Source organism: Ochotona princeps, chromosome 21 (genome assembly GCF_030435755.1).
Source record: "Ochotona princeps isolate mOchPri1 chromosome 21, mOchPri1.hap1, whole genome shotgun sequence".
NCBI lineage: Eukaryota > Metazoa > Chordata > Mammalia > Lagomorpha > Ochotonidae > Ochotona > Ochotona princeps.
The window spans coordinates 29,655,775-29,675,499 of NC_080852.1; positions in this window are offsets into that span (position 1 = coordinate 29,655,775).

Sequence of the window (19,725 nt, forward strand, 5' to 3'; positions counted from 1 at the left end):
GTGCCAGCTATGAGAAGGAGGAGGAGGAGGAGGAAGTTCCATGAGGCACGGCTGATGAATAATTGAATGATGAAGTGGGCAATGAGGAAGTGCGCCCTGCACTGAGGTGGGACTAGAGCAGAGAGGAGCAGCAAAGCCCATCTCTAGATCCTTCCGAGGACCCGTACCTGGTGGGGCTGACGGCACATTTGATTTTGTCACCGCCACCCTCACTTTCCAGCATGTGTTCCGCAAGTATCCACCAGGCCAGGTTAGGCACGAGGTGCTGGAGACCTGGCAGTGAAGAAGGTGGACTGACTAGCTCACCTGTGATGTGGCGGAAGTACAAAACCCCACAATTGGGCCCGGCGCGGTAGCCTAGTAGCTAAAGTCCTCATCTTGCATGCACTGGGATCCCATATGGGCACCAGTTCATCTTCTGGCAGCCCCACTTCCCATCCAGCTCCCTGCTTGTGGCCCGGGAAAGTAGTTGAGGATGGCCCAGGACCATGGGTCCCTGCACCCCCGTGGGAGACCTGGAAGAAGCTCTTGGCTCCTGACTTCAGATTGGTTCAGCTCTGGCCATTGTAGTCACTTAGGGAGTGAACTAGCAGATGGAAAATCTTCCTCTGTGTCTCTCCCTCTTTATATATCTGCCTTTCCAATAAAAATAAATCTTTAAAATTTTTTTTTGAAAATGCATGACTAAAGGGAAATTTTTGAAAGCCTGTTACTTCACTGTGCATTGCATGATGAAAAACCTGAGGCAGCCTAACTCTAAAGAAAAGAGGTTTAGTTAGTTGATACTTCTGTAAGTTTCCAGTGAAAACTACTTGATGATTTTGGTGGAAGTCTCATGGCATTCGATGGAATAGACACAAGTCCCACGAGGGGCCAGGGAGCAGGCAGCTTCTCCCCAAATCAGGGGCTCACAGCTACGGTCTCACAAGAACTGCCTTCCAGGGCATCTCCAACGACACAAGACGCTCCGAAGGTTCAGGGCCTAAACTTGCCATCACCACTCAGTAGGGTCAGTTGGGGACCAATCCTTTAACACGTGAGTCCTTGGACATTCAACACTCAAATCATTGCAACAACCAAAGAAAATACACACATAACTTAGAGAGGAATAAATGTACCAGTTCCACAGACCTCTCGGTTCGTGCCCCAGTGGCCACAATGGCTCCAATCCAGAGCCAGGAGCCAGGAGCTTCTCATGGGTCTCCTATGCAAATACAGGGTTCCAAAGCTTTGGGCCATCTTCGTCTACTTTCCCAGGTCGCAAGCAGGGAGCTGGATGGGAAATGGAACATCTGGGACATGAAGTGCCACCCATATGGGATCCCGGTGCACACAAGGTGAGGATTTAGCTGCTAGGCCATCGCACCGGGTCCAAAAATAAAGACCTTCAGAGAGAAAAAATAAAATAATTTATCACCAGTAAATTTGCATTGCAACAGCATGCTGTGGTACTGTGGGTTAAGCCACTGTTTGTGACACCTACATATGATATAGGAGTGCTGTATCAGAGTTTTGTCTGCTCTGTTCCTGATCCATCTTTCTACTATTGCACCTGGGAAGGCAGTGATGGATGGCCCAAGTGGTTGGAGCCCTGCCACTCCCGTAGGAGACCCAGATGGAGTTCCGGGCTCCTGCCTCGGCGTTGCCCACCACTATCTGTTAGCTGTTAAGTTCGTCTGGGCAGTGACCAAACAGATGGGGTGTGTGTGTGTGTGTGTGTGTGTGTGTGTGTGTGTTCCTTCTGTCACTCTGCCTTTCAAACGACTACGCAGATCATCTTAAAAATACGTTAGGAGTAGCTCTCCAGGTAGAAATAAGCGATCTAAGATGGGAATTCAGATCTACCTAAAGGAATACTAAATACACAAGTCAACAGAAAGCATAGTTTTTTCCCTCATTTAAATTCTTCTTTTCTTTATTTTATGTGGATAACATTTTATGTGATTTATAGCATACTTGGAAAAAATGTACGACAAAAGATAGCCAGGAGAAAGAGCACTCCGGTGTGGTAAGGTTCCTTCTATACCATACACGAGGTGATTTCACAATTTTTAAATAAACCACAGAATAAGATAAAGGAATATTTTGTGGGCCCGGTACGATAGCTCAGTGGCTAAATCCTTACTGTGAATGAACTGGGAGCTCATATGGGCACCAGTTTGTGTCCTGGCTGCTCCACTTCCCATCCAGCTCCCTGCTTGTGGCCTGGGAAAACTGTAGAGTATGGCCCAAGGCCTTGGGACCTTGCACCCACGTGGGAGACCCAGAAGAGGCTCCTGGCTTCGGATTGGTGCTATTGTGTCCAGTTCGAGAGTGAGCCAGTGGTTGGAAGATCCTTCTTTCTGTAAATCTTTCCAATAAAAATAAATAAATCTTTTTAAAAAGAATATTTTGTGAACTTGAACAAAAAGTCATTTAAAAATTATTTTAAAAATTATTTTTAGAATGTGCTTAAAAATTATTAGCCAATGGTAGCAGGACAGCAGACCCAACAAAATACTCTATTCAAAAGAAGTTAGTAAAAGAAAAATATGAAAAGCAGAACAGATGGGCCAAAATAACAAAATCACCAGCAAGAGGATAGCTTAAATTCAACTATATGCTTAATTAAACTGAATGTAAATTGTCTAAGTACTGCAATTAAAAGACAGAGATTGTCAGAATTTTAAAAAGCAAGCCTTGGCTGTGTGCTAGGTACAAGGAAGACACTTTAAGCGCATTCACAGATACATTCAAAGCTAAAGGCTGGAGGATGTGATGGCAAGCAAGCACTCCCCCTAAGAAAGCGAGAGTAGCCAAATTCACACCAGGCAGAGGAGGATCCAGGACTAGCAATTACTACCAGAGACAAATAGGGAAATTTCATAATTACAGAGGGATCAAATAATCAAGAAATTGTAAAAGACCCAAATGGTATCTACCTAATAATAGATCTTCAAATACCATAAATCAAAGACAGCTGGAACTGCAGGGAGAAACAAGCCCGCGGTTAGCAGGGGAGACGTCAGCCCTCCGCTCTCTGCAGGTAGAATTCACGGAGCCAGGGAAGACTTGGAAAGTATTGTCAAACAACTTGGTCTAATTGAGATCTGTAGACCTGCCCATCTGACGGCACCAGAACACTCTTTGCAACTACATCTAGAACATTCTATAACAGACTGTATTTGAAACCGAAAAAAACATCTCAACAAATACAAACGTGATTTTTTTTTTCTGATTAGTTTGTGGATTCAATGAGAAATTAACAGCAGAGTCATCTGGAAAATCCCCTATCATGTAAAAAAGTCAACAACACACTTCTAAATCATCTGGAGAAGGGAAGGAAAAGACAAGGTCAGAGAAAAGAAATTAGCAAGCAAAGATTCGGGGATTGGCATAGCACGTTAAGCCACTGCCTAGAGTGCCCAGCTGCTCCACTTCCCATCCAGCTCCCTGCTTCTGCGCCCAGGAAAGCGGTGTAGGGTGGCCCAAGTGCTTGGCCCCCTGTCCCCATGTGGGAACCCAGAAGAAGCTCCTGCTTGCTGGCTTGCTTCAGCCTAGCACAGTCCCGGTCGTTGTGATGTGAATCAGCAGATGTAAGATTCTCTAACTCTGTGCTTTTCAAATAAATGTGTGTCTTTTTCAAAAAGAAAAGCAAACGGAAGTTTTTGCTAGACAGGTTCAACTAGATTTCAGAAATCAGTGAATTTGAAGTCACACAGGAAGAGATTCTTCTCCCTCTAGATGTTGTCAAAAGGAAAGAGTGTTGGGAGGGGAGCGGCCATCCCCCCATCGGGCAGACGACGGACCAGCCCTGGAGCATGGCAGAGCCAAGCAGCAGCCACGCAACCACCAAGCTGATGATGCCAGTGACCCCGGAATCATCCTTGTCTCTGGATCTCCAGATCTGTCACACAGCACTCTTCCTCAACATCTAAGCCATTTCCCAAAGTCCAAGCCAGCTGGAAGGATCTGAGACCCTCTGTGCACATCTGATGTATGAATGTAGGTACCCAGAGAAAGGAAGAGCTGACAGAGGACATGGAAGCCCATGTTACTTATGGAAAACTCCTTCCTGTTCGCCTGTATTACTTTGCTCTTTGAATGCAAATCAGAGTGGGAATGAGAAGGGTTTGGAGAACATTCCAGGGAAGTTTTCTGACCTCCCGGCGCACCCTGGGCTCCCTCCAGCCTCCGGAGGCTGTCACCACATTCCATGTCCCTGGCAAAGCTGAGAACTTACTGCAGTGGACTTTGGATGTACTTGTTTTCTGGTTGTTTCTCTAACTTTCCTGCTGCAGCTCGAGAGGCAAGAACTTGTCGGCTGTGACGGAACTTCTAGATTGCATTTCCTATCCTGTCTTCCTTCTCTAGCTTTGAAAGCTGCTCCCCCAGCCTGTTTTACTGACGGAAGCGATCAATCAGATACACGTATAAATAATTCTGTAGGCTTCTTGGAAAGCTTTTAGCTGGGGGCGGGGGAGCTCTGTCTTTACCATTTTCTTCTTCCTTCCTGCTGCTTGTAATCTGATGCAATGGTTGGGGTTTCATTCGCCATCTTGGGGCCATGAGGTGACCTTGAAGGTGGACGTCATGTGCCAAGAATAGCACAGCAGAGCCACAGAAGTAGCCCGGGTGCCTGGTGATTGAGGAGCCACTACAGCGGCTCTCACCTGCAAATCTCCAGACTTGCTTTGTTTGTTATCTTAGCAAACCGGCTGTTCTTTGGGCCAGCCTCTTCAGTGATGATCTTTTGTCTCCATGGCTTCAGACAGCATCTGGCTGGTCAGGAATGGCTGTGCGGTGGGCATTCGGCGCCGTGGTTAAGCTGATGCTTGGGATGCCTGTATCCATGCTGCAAAGCCTGGTTCATGTTCTGGCTCTGTTTCTGACTTCTGGGAGGATCCTGGTGCTGGGTGGATGCAGTGGTAGTGGCAGCCCACACTGGCCTGCTAAGCTCCTATCAGGATGCTCCTAGCTGTACCAGACTGGGTCACAAACTCCCCCTTGATTCTTGCTCCCAGTCCTATCAAGATTCTGCCTTGGCAGCATGATTTGCTGCGGGCACAAGAGGTCCCCTGTGGAGACATGGGAGCAGCCCCGCCAGGGCCCAGAAGTGTTACCCTGTGGTGCCTATCTGCAGCACTTTGGACTCAGGAGCCTCACGTTACCATCCTGTGTAGTCCAGGAATGGCCTCCATCCAAGCAGAGCCTGGACACGCTTCTCTCCGCAGGGAAGCACCAGGTCTCAGAGCAGAGGGGATGACCATGATGCTCTTTGGCAATCTCTTCCTCACTTTACCACGTCCTAGTACCAAGGCTTAGGACAGAGAAATAATTTAGGTCTTTGTAGATTACCCATTATTATGCGTATACTTCTTTCTTTCACCTAATCTCCAAATCTAAGTTACTAAGGAATCCACTTATGACTGTTGAGTCCCATTGGAAGTGTTAACACTCAGACCAGAGAGATTGTCCTCTGTCTAGTTGATAGAAACAGGGTTCCCCCCACCCCGGATTGGCAGAAAGGGATAAAGTAGATGCAACAATAATAACAGAGACACACGAGTATTTAGGAAATTCCAGAAGCGGTGCTTTGTGTTTCACATGTATAATCTCAATTTACATAATCAGCTGATGAAGCAGGCATTAAAATGCGTACATCAAGGGGAAGAAACCTGAGCTCAAACATGGTCGGGGTGAGTGGGGATCTACTCACGGAACGGAGCTCTGACTTTCGTGCAGTGGTGTGTCTCTGAGCTGCCCATCCCTAGGACCATGGTAACGACAACACAACATGCTTGCCTCCATTCATTCGACATTTACTAAATGCATGCCATGCAGCAACTGAACTAAAGGCTGGGACTTTGCAGACACATCCTCCAAGGCACCTGGAGGAAGTCAGTCTATTGTTCGGTTCATGCTCACTGCCCTCCTTCTCTTGGCTCTGAGATCCGAGGCTGCCTCTCCGGCTTCAGCACAGCCATGTGACCTGCTGTCATCACAGAAGGGGAGAGAGGCTATGATGTGAACAGAGGCTTAATGTCAAAGCTTTATTTGTTTGAAAGGCAGAGTGACAGGGAGAAGGAGAGACAGAAAGAATCTTCCTGGCCAAAGCTAGGAGCCTAAAACTCCACCCAGATTTCCCATTTGACTAGGAGCAGCACTTGGGCCATGTGTCGCTGCCTTCCCAGGCACGTTAGCAAGAACTAATTTTGCTTATAACTTCGAAGCTGCCCCATTTTTCAAAGGTACCAGATGAATTTTCAAAATATTGACAGGGTGTTCGTCTACCACTAAAATTTGTTTTGTTGGTCCATTCAATATTTTAATACCTAGTTCAAGTCTACATATACTTCCAAATTGCTGCTACTTTAGCTTACAAAATTAATGGAATATGTACATCCACTTCAAGATTTGAGACAGTCTATATCTAAAGTTACACTCCTTTTAAAGCTACTGTTATTTTTCCTTCCTTCTCTTTTTCTGGGTTACCTGCTGGTGATATTCAGATGTTTCTATCTTCGACAGACACTCTCTCATTCCATTATGATGAATAGGTATCAATACATTGTTATCCACACTGCTTGGGCTGTGGTGACTCCAGTGCGAAAACCCCAATCTGCTTTCAAGTTGACCAAAAGTCAAGTTGACCAATACTATGACTGCTGGGTGCCCATCACTCAGTGTAAGCAGTGGATATTGTGAGTACAATTGAACACCTGGATTTACTACACCCAGTCACTTTTACCTAACAGGAATCGCTGTCTCCAATTCTGTTGATTAACTTCATTCCTGCCTTTAGATAGTTTCTATATAGGAACATATTCCTAAGTAATCTATAGCAATGTTGCCCCTGTTTTTTAGCCTCCAATAAATGACATATGTATGCAAATTCTTGTCACTTGGGTGCTGAGCAATCTGTTTTTTGAGAAGCATCCACTTTTGCTGAGTGGCTTGGGTTCACACAGAGCCTTCCCAGGGTGCTGCTTCCTGCTGGGTCGGGGTTGCAGTGTGCTGAACTTCAGCCCTCCAGGCAGCCAGGGGAGGCCTGGGGTTGCCTCCAAAACCACAGAGGACAATCTTGAAGACACCAAAGGAAGCTCAGTGGGGAAGATCCCAGGAAGTGGCAAGGGGAGGGTGCTCCTGGGAGAGCGGGGAGCCCTGACAGATGCAGCCCAGGTGGGAGCACCACGTCTCTGTCTCTACCCTCCCGGGAGTTGGCTGCTGCCCTGTCTTCTTCATCATGTGTCCTTTAAGTGGTGAGAAAGCAGGTGTATGTGCAGTCTGCCTGTTAGAATGTCTGCCCTATTTTAAAATACCTCATATAAAAAAGGTGGTTTTTTTTTTTCTTTTGCAACAGAGAATCTTTACAAATCTTTTTCTGCTCCAGGACAACAGAAGAACCTCAGAGCATTTTCTGTCTAGCAACCTTTCCCTTCTGAAATGTTATTTGGATCCAGTACTTTCCTTGTTTCATTTCTATATCACAAATTATTGCCTCTGTTGATGTTTCGTACACAGTCAATATTTGTTGCCTTTTGCCCACATATTTGGGCTATGCTGCTACAAACCCACAAGGCGTTTTTTTTTCTGTACAAATTAAGGTGTTTCTTTCTCAAAACACTTTCTTTCCACCTGTGGGAATTAACATTCATCCAATAACATACACAAACCATACAATAACAGAGTATGCAACAAACACGCAAGCCGCACTGTCTACATTCCCCTCGGTTTGTGGGCTCCGTAAGCCCCACTCTGAACTGCAGTGCCATTTTCCTTCTGGGTTCAGTTGCCTTCCCATATGACAATCTTTAGAAGTGCCTGAAGTTGAGGTCCCTGGAAAATAATCCACGACCATTTTGCTAGTTCTTAAGTGTGTTTTTCTCACCCCGGTGCTTGATGTCCATTGTTAACATACACCTCATCACTTTTTGGCCTTTTGGCTAAGACCAAATACATCACACTGTAACATCTATCAAAATATTTCATTATCTTTTAAAGTAATATGTAATTATAATTCTTTGATCAAAAAGGATAGTAACTTATAATTTTAACTAAACCACGCTAGGCAAAAATGGTCATATAAAACTCACTTGAATTGTTTCCCACCCCCTCAACACTTTGAAGATAATCTTCCTCTGGATGGGGCTTTTATCACAGTTGATAAGAAATCTATGGTTGATTTTATAGTAGTTCTTTTTAGGTATTTCTTTCTCTTTGCTTACTTTTAAATTTTTTTAGTTTTGCTGTTTCAAGTTTACTACATTGATTTTATTGTGATCTCTGAAATTTAGGATTTATTTCTTTCATCAGCTTTGGAAAATGGGTTGTATAGAACACTTGCTTGGATGCCGTCAGTCCATTCTTAGAATAGTGTTCTCCTATACATAACCCAAAATATACCAATAAAGTTAGAAATATAGTCTTCAAAACACTGAAATATTTCATAAAGGGATACATGTGTGAAACAAGAGAATTAGTTCAGTAGCTGCTATAAACTTGTAATCCTAATGATATGAGCTCAAGGAACTTGTCGAGATGCCTGGAACTGTCTGATGGGATAGCATCTCACATTTCCATTGGTGGAATCTGCTCAAACAGTCACAGTTTCCTAAGAGATATCGAAGGTGATTCTTTCACTTAAAAGTAAATGCAAGCAGAGAGGTTGGCTTGTTTGTTTCATGCACAGACTACTTTAATTCCACTCTCAAATCTCGGGTTGAGAACTAAGACCTACCTAGTTGGCCACTGAACAGCTTGGTGCTTCTTAGTAAAGACTCTGGGCCTGAAAGTCATCCATCCATGAGTGCAGAGGGGCAGTGGAAGCTGGCAGACCAGGGCAGACTGAATCTGCCCACTCGTTAGCAGCATCTCACAAGCCCCAGGGAAACCTGAGACTCCGTGGATGGTCTAAGATGGGGACATTGTCCAGCTGCCTGGGGCAGCATGGGGCATCAGGTGATTCTGGCCCAAGCACACACATGCTTCCATACATTCACACACACACACACACACACACACACACACACACACACACCGCACATCAGCACGGTCTACTAAAACCAAAAACAACAGATTCACCGCCCCCATCCATGGCAGTTAGCCACCGTCCATTTAGCACAGGAAATGACTGTATTTCCCGTTGATGTGTATCGCCAAAGCTAGCAAGAGACATGTCTGGAACTAAGTAGCAACCGAGATGCACTGAAGTGAAAAAACAACATAAATGAGGTTAGGGAAATGACATTGTGGGAGCAGAGACTCATAGAAACTAGGAAGTGTAAGGCAGCTAAACCACAGGAAACGTAGGGACGTGGCAGGACCACAGGAAGAGCTCAACGCATGCCAGGATGCAGAACTCTGTTTCTTTCTGTCTTCCAGAGTTGGCTTCTTTCTGTACATTGCCTTTGCCCATCCTTTGGGACAGACCCAGTGGATGTGGCAGAAAACACGGATGAAAGACTTTTAAAAAAAGATTTATTTATTTTTATTCAAAAGGCAGATATACAGAGAGGAGGAAAGACAGAGAGAAAGATCTTCCGTCTGATGGTTCACTCCCCAAGTGGCAGCAAACAAGGGAGCTGAGCCAATCCTAAGCCAGAAGCTAGGAGATTCTTTCGGGTCTCCCATGCAGGTGCAGGGTCCCAAGGCTTTGAGCCATCCTCAACTGTTTTCCCAGGCCATAAGCAGGGAGCTAGATGGGAAATGGGACTGATGGGATTAGAACCGGCGCCCATATGGGATCCCAGTGCATGCAAAGTGAGGACTTAAGCCACTACGTTATCACGCCAGACCCAAGACTTTTTTTTGTTTGTTTTTGCACAAGACTTAAAAAAAGAGATTTATTTATTTTTATTGAAAGTCAGATTTACAGAAAGTGGCTGCAATGACTGGAGCTGAGCTGATCTGAAGCCAAAAGACAGGAGCTTCCTCCAGGTCTTCCACACAAGTGCAGGGTCCCAAGGTCTTGGGCTATCCTAGACTCTCCAGGTCTGCCATTCATGTCCAGAGTCCCAAGGTCTTGGGCCATCCTCAACTGCTTTCCCAGGCCACAAGCAGGGGGCTCGATGGGAAGTAGAGTAGCTAGGATATGAACCAGAGCCCACTTGGGATCCCAGCACATGCAAGGTGAGGACTTTAGCCACTAGACTGTCACAATGGGGCCGGATAAAAGACTTTTAAGCTTTGAGTTGTGGCTTTCATGACCTGAATTGATACTGATTTGGCTCCCTGACGCCTACTACCCAAATCATAGAGACATGCTCTTATTGGCCAATCAGCCACGGTCAGAAGGACAGAGTCTTGTAGGGGGAAAAAAAGCCAGTCCTGGAACCTCACACAGAGGGCACCTAGCAGAAGTAAAAACAGACGGAGTAGGGGGCAGGGCAGGTGGAGCCACGTATCTAGCATAAAAACAATGAAGATGTGGATGGAATAGCCTTACCCACATTCACACTCCTTTGAAGATAAACCTGTGCCCATGACGGAAGCCGTAGAAAGCCACCTGCTATGAAACTGACTGGCTCCTGTGCTTGTAAGGATCCATGGGAAAATCTCACGACTTTGAGGACAATTTTTGAGTGACTCTAAGGCATATATCTTTAAGACTGTATTCCCTGGCTTAGACAAGAAATCTATCTTTAAGACTACATATTTTTGTAGAGAATATTTGGAGAGCTTTGCTGGAACCCTCAAATTTCTAGAAAAAGAAAGCTGGGCAGTGACACTTGGAGAGCAGAATCTTTAGTCTGAGAACTCCCATTAGAAATACATTTTGGGAATTGGAGGAGAAAGTGATTTTTTTTTTTTTTTAAGTCTGAGATTCATACTGTGTTCCAGAGCAGTAGTTCTCAAACATTTAGTGTCAGGAGTAATATAAGACTCTTCACAAGTCTTAAGAATTTTTATGAGTTATATCTATAGCAATTTACCATTTTAGAAGTTGAGAGTAAGAAAAATTTAAATATTTTACTAATTTGTCTTTAAAAGATACCAAAAATAAAGCCATTCCACGTTAATAGTTTTTATTAAAAGATTATTTTGCCTTGAAAGAGAAATATAGAAAATGGCATTGTTTTACATTTTTACAGCCTCTTTAGTGTAGGCAGCTGGGGTTCAGTGTTGGGGCACAGTCGGTTAAGCCACTGCTTGCAATGCTAGCATCCCACGCCAGCATCAGTCCAAGTCCTGGGATCTCTGCTTTCAATCCAGTGTCCTGTTAACGTATCTAGGAAAGCAGACGGCCCAAGTACTTGGGTACCAGCCACCCACAGGGGAGACCCAGCTGGAATTCCAGGCTCCTGCCCCAATCATTGCTATCATCTCCATTTCTCTCTCTCTTTCTTTCTCTCTCCTCTGTGTCTCATCTTTCACATACCTACAAATCGTAGGTAGCTGGATTCTCATGACCATTTCTTCATTCAATCTATTAGGATATGGATATGTTGTTTTGTTTAAAATAATCATGGAATTAGGAAAAAAGAAGTCATCTTAAAACAACCTTCAGTGCCCGGCATGATAGCGTAGCAGTTAAAGTCCTCACCTTGAACACACCAGGATCCCATATGGGAGCTGGTTCTAATTCCAGCGGCCCTGCTTCCCATCTAGCTCCCTGCTTGTGGCCTGGGAAAGTAGTCGAAGACGGCCCAAAGCCTTGGGACCCTGCACCTGCGTGGGAGACCCGAAAGAATCTCCTAGCTCCTGGCTTAGGATTGGCTCAGCTCCAGCCGTTGCGATCACTTGGGGAGTGAGCCATCGGACAGAAGATCTTTCTCTCTGTCTCTCCTCCTCTCTGTATATCTGCCTTTTGAATAAAAATAAATAAATCTTTAAAAAAAAAACCAACCTTCAGAAAAACGAAGCTATTACTTTAAAACTCTACAGCTAGCACTTATTTATTAAAGATTAATTGCAGTGGGAACTCTAAACATATATAAGTAGCCTTGTCATGCATTATGGAATTCAAATCCTGCATTAATCCAATATTAAAATCATAGATTGTTTTCTTGAAATCTTCTGAGTGGATCTTTTTATTTTCATTTGGAAAATATTTGTTCAAGTGGCTATACAGGTCTTCTTTTTTTTTTTAAGATTTATTTATTTTATTACAAAGTCAGATATACAGAGAGGAGGAGAGACAGAGAGCAAGATCTTCCGTCCGATGATTCACTCCCCAAGTGAGCCACAACGGGCCGGTGCGCGCCGATCCAATGCCGGGAACCAGGAACCTTTTCCAGGTCTCCCACGCGGGTGCAGGGTCCCAAGGCATTGGGCCGTCCTCGACTGCTTTCCCAGGCCACAAGCAGGGAGCTGGATGGGAAGTGGAGCTGCCGGGACTAGAACCAGCGCCCATATGGGATCCTGGTGCGTTCAAGGCGAGGACTTTAGCCGCTAGGCCATGCCGCCGGGCCCTCAGGTATTCTAAATGTTAATTTCTTTTCAAGTTTTTATTTATTTAAGAGGTAGAGAAAGAAACCAACACACACAGAGAAAGAGAGTCCTTCAAAAACCTGGCAATGTCTGTGTCTGCCCAAAGCTGGCAGGTGGAAATTCCATCCCCATTTTCCACATGGGTAACAGGGACCTAGCTGCTTGAGCCATGACTGCTGCCTCCGGGGATCTGCCTTCATGGAGCAGAAGGAGGACTCACACCCTCACAAGGGGGGGCACACGTTTAACAGGCATCTTAATCCCAGAGGCCAAACACCAGCCCCCACTGCAACGCTTCAGGATGCTGCATCAGAAGCCGGCAGGTGTCAACGCCATCACAGCGTCATGAGCACACCACTGCAGCAGGCTCAGAGAGGCACACATAGTTTTTATGAGACTCTAACTTTTCTAGTGCATCAAGGACATTCTTAATTTCAACTGGCATTGTCTGCAAGTTCTAGCAAGGTAAATGTGCAATGACGCTTGCACAGCTTGCACTGCCCAAGTTCAGGCAAAGCTACCAGTTGTTTCACCATCACTCCTGTGGCATCAGTGCAAACAGGGAATGAGTGGAAAAGGGGAACTGACATCTTCAGTTTACTAATTTTATTGAAAGATTTATTTATTTTTGTTGAAAAAGGCAGATTTACAGATAGAAGGAAAAAGATCTTCTATCTGTTGGTTTATTCCCCAAATAGCCACATCGGTCAGAACTGAGCTAATCAGAAGCCAGGAATCTAGATCTTCTTCCGGATCTCCCACATGTGTGCAGGGTCACAAGGACTTGGACCGTCCTCTACAGCTTTCCTAGGCCATAAGCAGGGAGCCGGATGGGAAGTAGAGCAGCCAGAACATGGAACCAGGACCCGTGTGGGATGCTGGTTCTTGCAGGTGGAATGATTAGCCAGTTGAGCCATCGCGCTGGTCCCCTTTGCGTTACTATCTGTAAAAAATGATTTCTATCACTCAGATCCTCCACAAAGGTCTCAGAAACTCTTGGGGGCCATGGACGATGCTTTGAGTTTTTGTGATCAAGTGTTCACAAAGTATTTGCCTGTTTAAAGAAAAATCTTCCTAAAGTTTCCTGGAAGGCCTTTGTGATGATCACTGCTAGGGTATCCCTGGTAAAGATGTGGGGAAGGAGCCCCTGGGAGGTTAAAAGCCAAGTTCCTATCCTCAGAGAGTCAGGCACTGAGAGAGACCAGAAGGGAACATTTGTAAGTACTGCCATGAGTCCCAGAGCTAGGGTATCAAGCTCTTCAACCTCTTCAACCCAACTCCACATGTTGATTCTCTTGGGGCACACATGCTCAGACTTACACGGCAAGTAGCAGAGCCAAGCCCAGAGGTGTGTGTAGGACAGCCAGGTATGGGGAGCCTTGCAGGGTGGAGTAAGCCAGCGGTGGAATAAATCTTCCTTCCCACATAGCCCTGATCTCTTGGGGACAGCTTAGGATATATGCTTGTGGGTTCACGTGGCTGCCTCCTGTCTCCATTAATTTCAGAGACTAGAGGAACTACAGGAGCATGAGGACACCAGAATGAACCAGTAACTGTCAGTCTTTGAAATAAGATGCATTATTTCAGTTTTTGAAATGGCCTAGAATTTGTTTATCCATCTAGTGTAACCAAGTACAGTCCAAGCCAGAAGATAGAGAGCCCCCTGCCCCCACCGCAAGGGTTTACTACTACTACATTCAGGGGTGGGGTATGCTTAGAAGGGATCTAACTGTGGCTTCTGTGATGCTGCTCTGAGGACACATTCCAGGATGGCAGGAAGGGTGAGGGGGGAGAGGGAGGAGTAGGCAATTGTGCATCCTGGGATTCCCTGTAGGGACCCCCCAGCTCTGTGATGGGTCAGAGATCGTGGGTAAATGGCACGCAGGGCTAAATACTCTCAGGCTTCTCCATGTGCTCTGCCGAGTGTCTGCACACCTCAGTCCTTACAGAGATGGAAATCAGAGGAATAGGACGTGTGTATTAGTCAGCTCTTTCTTACTCCCATGAAATACTTGGGTCAACTAAATTTTAAAATTTAGTTGATATGTGGTTTGGGGGAGGGAGGATTCAAGTTCAAGATCAAGTGGCCCCATTTGTTGGATGTCTGGTGAAAGGAGTGGATGGCCATGACACAGTGCATTTAGAATAAGGATGACGAGGTGAAAGCAAGGAAGACAATGGGCCCGACTCGGGCTTTGTAACAACCATCTCCCAAGAACCACCTTCCCAGCACACACAACCAACAACCTAAGGCCCTCACTCATGAGGCCCCACCTCCTGAAAGCTCCACCACCTTCCAACAGCTCCATCCTCCTGGGACCAGGCCTAAAACACACCAAGTTTTGGAGGTGGGGCGTTCAACATGCAAGCTATTATCTCAACCACAGCAATAGGACTTTTTACAAGTGACTTCCAACATCCGCACAAGACAAAATCTCATTTCCACTCTGCTTCAGACCTTGCATTCCAAGGTAAGGGAGATGCAGTGAACCGGGGAGTGACGTAGATGAGGAGGGGGGGCCACAGAAAGCCAACTTGAAAGCATTAACTTTGCAAATCACAAGTCATTCCCTGACCTTCCACCCTGATCGCTTGCCTTGAAAATGTTTCCGTTTTTACACACAGGAAGGAGAGGTGCTGAGGTCAGAGCCTTTGGAGGCAGGAATCACCCACCGCATCAACAAACACGGTTCTGGCGGGCATGCTAAGTCTCTGCCAAATTTGCAAATAGAGCACCACAGGAGAAGACAGCAGGGATTGAACCCAGCCTGGGGAGGTCAGGAGAGACTTCTCTGAACCAAGACACAGATGGAGAACAAAAGAATGGACAGGAGGACAAAGGAAAGAAATTGACGGAGTCACAGACAGACTTCCAAAGGCTCCATGTGGCCAAACTTGGGAGTGGAAATGGGTTGACAATCTGGGTCTACCCCTCATGGCTTTAAGTAGCATTAACCCAGGGTTCCAAGCAGGCTTCTTCCCATTATAGGAACCTGAGCATCCTTCAACAAGGAACATTCTATAGGTGGGAGGAAGGAAGCCGAGAAAAGTTATAGCACACAGTACCCGGCAACGTGACAAGGCAGACACTAGTCCCAAGAGGCCAGGCAGGGGTTCAGTAATTGTTTGCAGCTACTCGGTTCCTGGAAGTACAAGGTGGAGGGTGAGTCACCAGGCTTGAGTGGTGCGTGAAGCCAGAACATGATACTCAGAGAGGCTGACTTTATGCTGGATCCCCAGAGTCGCTAGGTCATGTCTCTTCACATAATCCCTTCTTGGGGACCCTTGGAGTCAAGGACCTAGAGTGGAGGTGGTGAGGATAGGGCAGCAGTAGAGCAGGCATGCAGGGGGCTGGCCTTGACGCTCAAGCTTGTTCTCTGCTCCAGACAGCCAGAGAAGACCCCTTACAGGGTAAATGGGATTTTAAGGTGGGGGTGAGGGAAGAAAGAGGTCATGGAGAGCTCCTGCTTGGATGGTCCAGTGTTGGTGGACACATTAGGTTGGAGTTCTAGGCTAAGAAAGAAGTACATACAGGCAAGCATGGGAAGAGGAGAAGCAAAAGGCAAGGCAATGATTACAAGTGGAAGGAGATTGGAAACACGCCTTCCTACTTACCTTCCATGGGTGTTGGTTTTAGATAAAGGAAAGCATGCTGTTCGGTTCTCAAGAGACAGGTGAGTCATGGAAAAATACAGAGCACAAACAGCTGCTGATGCCATGAAACTGTTCTCAGGCAGCCTGGGTTTAGCAGCAATGCCTGAGGGGCTGCACGAGCCACGAACAGGTGCAGCAGTCCAGGCGTCTGTGCCAGCCACGTGCCCGTTGGCCCACACAGCCTTCCCTGCCAGGCCCTGGGCTGCCGTGCACTCCACTTCTCCCATTTCCTGCTTACCAGGTTTCTGGGAGCTTTGGACGATGAATGGTGAGACTGGAGAGGAAGTTGGGGTTCAAGAAGGACACTGTAAGTGGCCTCTCCGGCTCACTGAGGTCCCAGCTTCTCCAGCGCCAGGGCCACAGCCTCTGCTTGGTTCATCTCTGAATGAACTGTGCTAACTGCCCGCTGTTTAAAATGCCTGGAGTGGCTCTTACTTGCTTGACGAGGCTGCGAGTGATACAGCAGTCCTATTTGTCTCTCATATAAAATAGATAAAATATAATTAAGGATAAATAAAATACACTTAGGATTAGAAGGTTCTGTTGGGGGGGGGGGGAAGAAACGTTAGAATATGGCCATTCTCTTTTTAAAAGAGATATTTATTTGAAAGAAGTAGGAGGTGAAGAGGAAGGAGGGAGAGAGAAACATCTTTTTTCTGCTGGTTTATTCCCCCAAATGGCTGCAATGCCCAGGGCTGGGCAAGGTCAAAGCCAGGACACAGGCACTTCATCCAGGCCTCCCATGTGGAGCAGGGGCCCAAGCAATTGGGTCATCTTCTGCTGCTTTCCCCAGGCCATTAGTAGGGAGCTGGGTCAGAAGTGGAATAGCCGGGACTTGAACCGGCACCCACATACGGGATGCCGGCATTGGAGGCAGCGGCTTTATCGGCTAGGCCACAACCTCAGCCCTTGACTGGCCACTCTTGTCTGATCTCATACATAATGAGAGACTTGGAGACCCAAGGTGTGAATGAGGGGAGGCATTTGGCCTGTGGCCTGTGGCCTGTGTCAGAAAGCCTGTGTCTGACGCTCAGCTTTTGTGCTTCAAACTCCAGTTTTCTGCTAATCAGCTCCTGGGAGGCAGGGTGACGTTTCAAGTGCATGGCTCCCTGTAGCTCACATGGAAGCCCCCAAATGAACTCCTAGCCCCCAGCTTCAGCCTGGCACAGCTTCAGGAGTAAACCAGTGGATGAAGGAGTTCAATTTCCCTCTTTTCCTTTTAAATCAGTATAGCAAACAAATACTATTTAAAAGGATATTCATCTATGTCCACTTTCTAAAATGTGTAACAATACTGCGATAGTCCAACCATAACAGTAGACTTGCTCTTATTTTTTCCTCTTATTTTTTTTCAGGGATCTACTCTGTTCCTAATATTTCTTGATCTTTTGTAAAAACCGCATCAAAGATACTTTCATTAGATTTCCAATGTGCTTTTATAACTACCTATCAGCATAAGTTGCATTTTGAACTTGTAGCCATTAAAAACCCAGATAATTGGAATTCCATCACTTGGATTTATTTTTCCCTTCTTGTTTTGGCAATCAGAAAGCTATGGGATTTATTTCATTGGCAATCATGGCAGCCATATTTGGTACTTTTCACCATGCTAGGACCAGAGACAGGTATAAAAAGGAGACTGGGGAGCATGCTCTGTGGGCAGCGGTGGACATCTGGCATAGCGATTAAGATACTACTTGGAGGGGTCAGGGTTGTGGCATAGTGAGTAAGGCCACTGCCTGCAATGGTGACAACCCATATGGGTGCTGGTTCAAGTCCTGGCTGTTCCACCAGATCCTTGCTAATAACCTGGAGAAAACAGTGGAGGATGACCCAGGTTTGAGTCCTTACTTCCCATGTGAGAGGCCTGGAAGAAACTCCTGGCTCCTGGCTTCAAGTTGGCCCAGCACCAGCCATTGCAGCCATCTGGGCAGGGAACTTGTACGTGAAATCGCTCTCCCTTTGTCAATCCTTCTGTCTCTCTTTCAAATAAATATAAGGAACGTGGGGATATTCCCAGGCTGGGTAGCCAGGTTCGCATTGCTGGGGAGGAGAGGATGGGATTATGTTTCTGACACACCCCACCCCAACCCCTGAGGCCACACCCACCGTGTCCCTGGGCTGCCTGAAGTGAAAGGTACCCAGGACCACCAAGCTCAGCCCTCTGGCCTTCAATGAATCAGCAGCAGACAAAACTGAAAAAGAAGAGAAAGTCTTTAAGGCAACCTGCCGTGGAGCAGCTGACAGCAGGGACAGAAATCCACACCTCCTCACTAGCAGGACGCTTCTGACCGCAGGTCACCAGCCTTTCTGGGAGGGGAGACTGTGGCAGAAGAACCCCAGCGCACAGTCACACTTCCAGGAAAGCTGTTTCCACCAGCCAGAGAAGCCTGGAGTAGGCTCCTGGCTCATTTACAGCACACACAATACTGTAATTTTGTGAAATGAGAGCAGCATCGATTCCGCGAGATTTTCTTTTCCCTGAAACTCGGGGCCAGGTGCTAAACGGTGCTGCGGAGTGCGGAACAAGCACTTCACACTTCATGGACCACATCACTCTGATCCTCCACTTTGATGTGACTGCCAGCCCCCCCCCCGCCCCCGTCGGAGGCGGGGATCGCTGCTGCCCATCTCCTGAGCTCTCCTTGCTCCAGCTGGGTGCGGACTGCGAAACGGAACTGAATTTCCAAGGACACACAGGGTCCCGGCCCGAATCTGTTCGGGCTATTAGGAGACTCAATGCCATGACGACAAATATCTCCTTCCAACTACTGGTCTTGTTCCTTCTTGTCCTAGTCCAGATCTCAAGACAGGAAAGGAGGTGGAGCGAGGAGTCTAGGTGCTCCTAGACCGCTCTAAAGGGCGTCATGGCTGAGATGAGGAGAGGCGAGGATGGCGGGAAAAAGGAGGAGTTCCTGCCTGTCTCTGTTCACTATTTGGTCTCCTCCAAGGAGGGGGGTGCACTCTGCGAAGGAGGGTTTGGCCCCATCTGCCCACTTAGTACCCAGACTGCCCACCAGTTCCCCGGCTTTCACACCTGTTGCTGTGGTAGGAGTATCAGAGGACACTGAAGGGGGTGGCCTGCCAATACCAGGGCTTCCCATCCTGCCAGTGTGAGAGCCCACAGCTAACAGAGCTCTCACGGGGACTGGGACTTTCAAAAAATACACTCATGTCCCCTGTGGTGGTCTTTAAAGACATTTAGCTGAAAAGCCCATGATTTTGCTCATGGATTCGATACAGCCTGCTTTTAAAATCTGGGACAGCCAACTCCCAGTGATCAGCCTCTTACAAACTCTTGAATGCTTGAATCAGGATTTCTAAGTTAAAAGGTGCCTCAAAGGCCAGCTTGTTCAACTGCCTCACCTCCATCAAAACAATCAAGCCTTCCCAGGCAGCACACACGCACCCCAAGGCAGCAGGAGGTGGCTATGGCACCACAGACTGGCCAGTGCAGTGATTTCCAAAACATTTGATTTCTTTGAGGAGGGAGAAGCAGAGAGAAGGAGACCTGCCATTCACTGGTTTACTTCCCAAATGCCCGCAACAATCAGGTCAAAACCAGGAATCAGGAACTCTATGTAGGTCTCCCACGTGGGTAACAGGGACCCAATTGCTTGAGCCATTACCCACTTACAGCATAACCTGGAAGCTTTAATC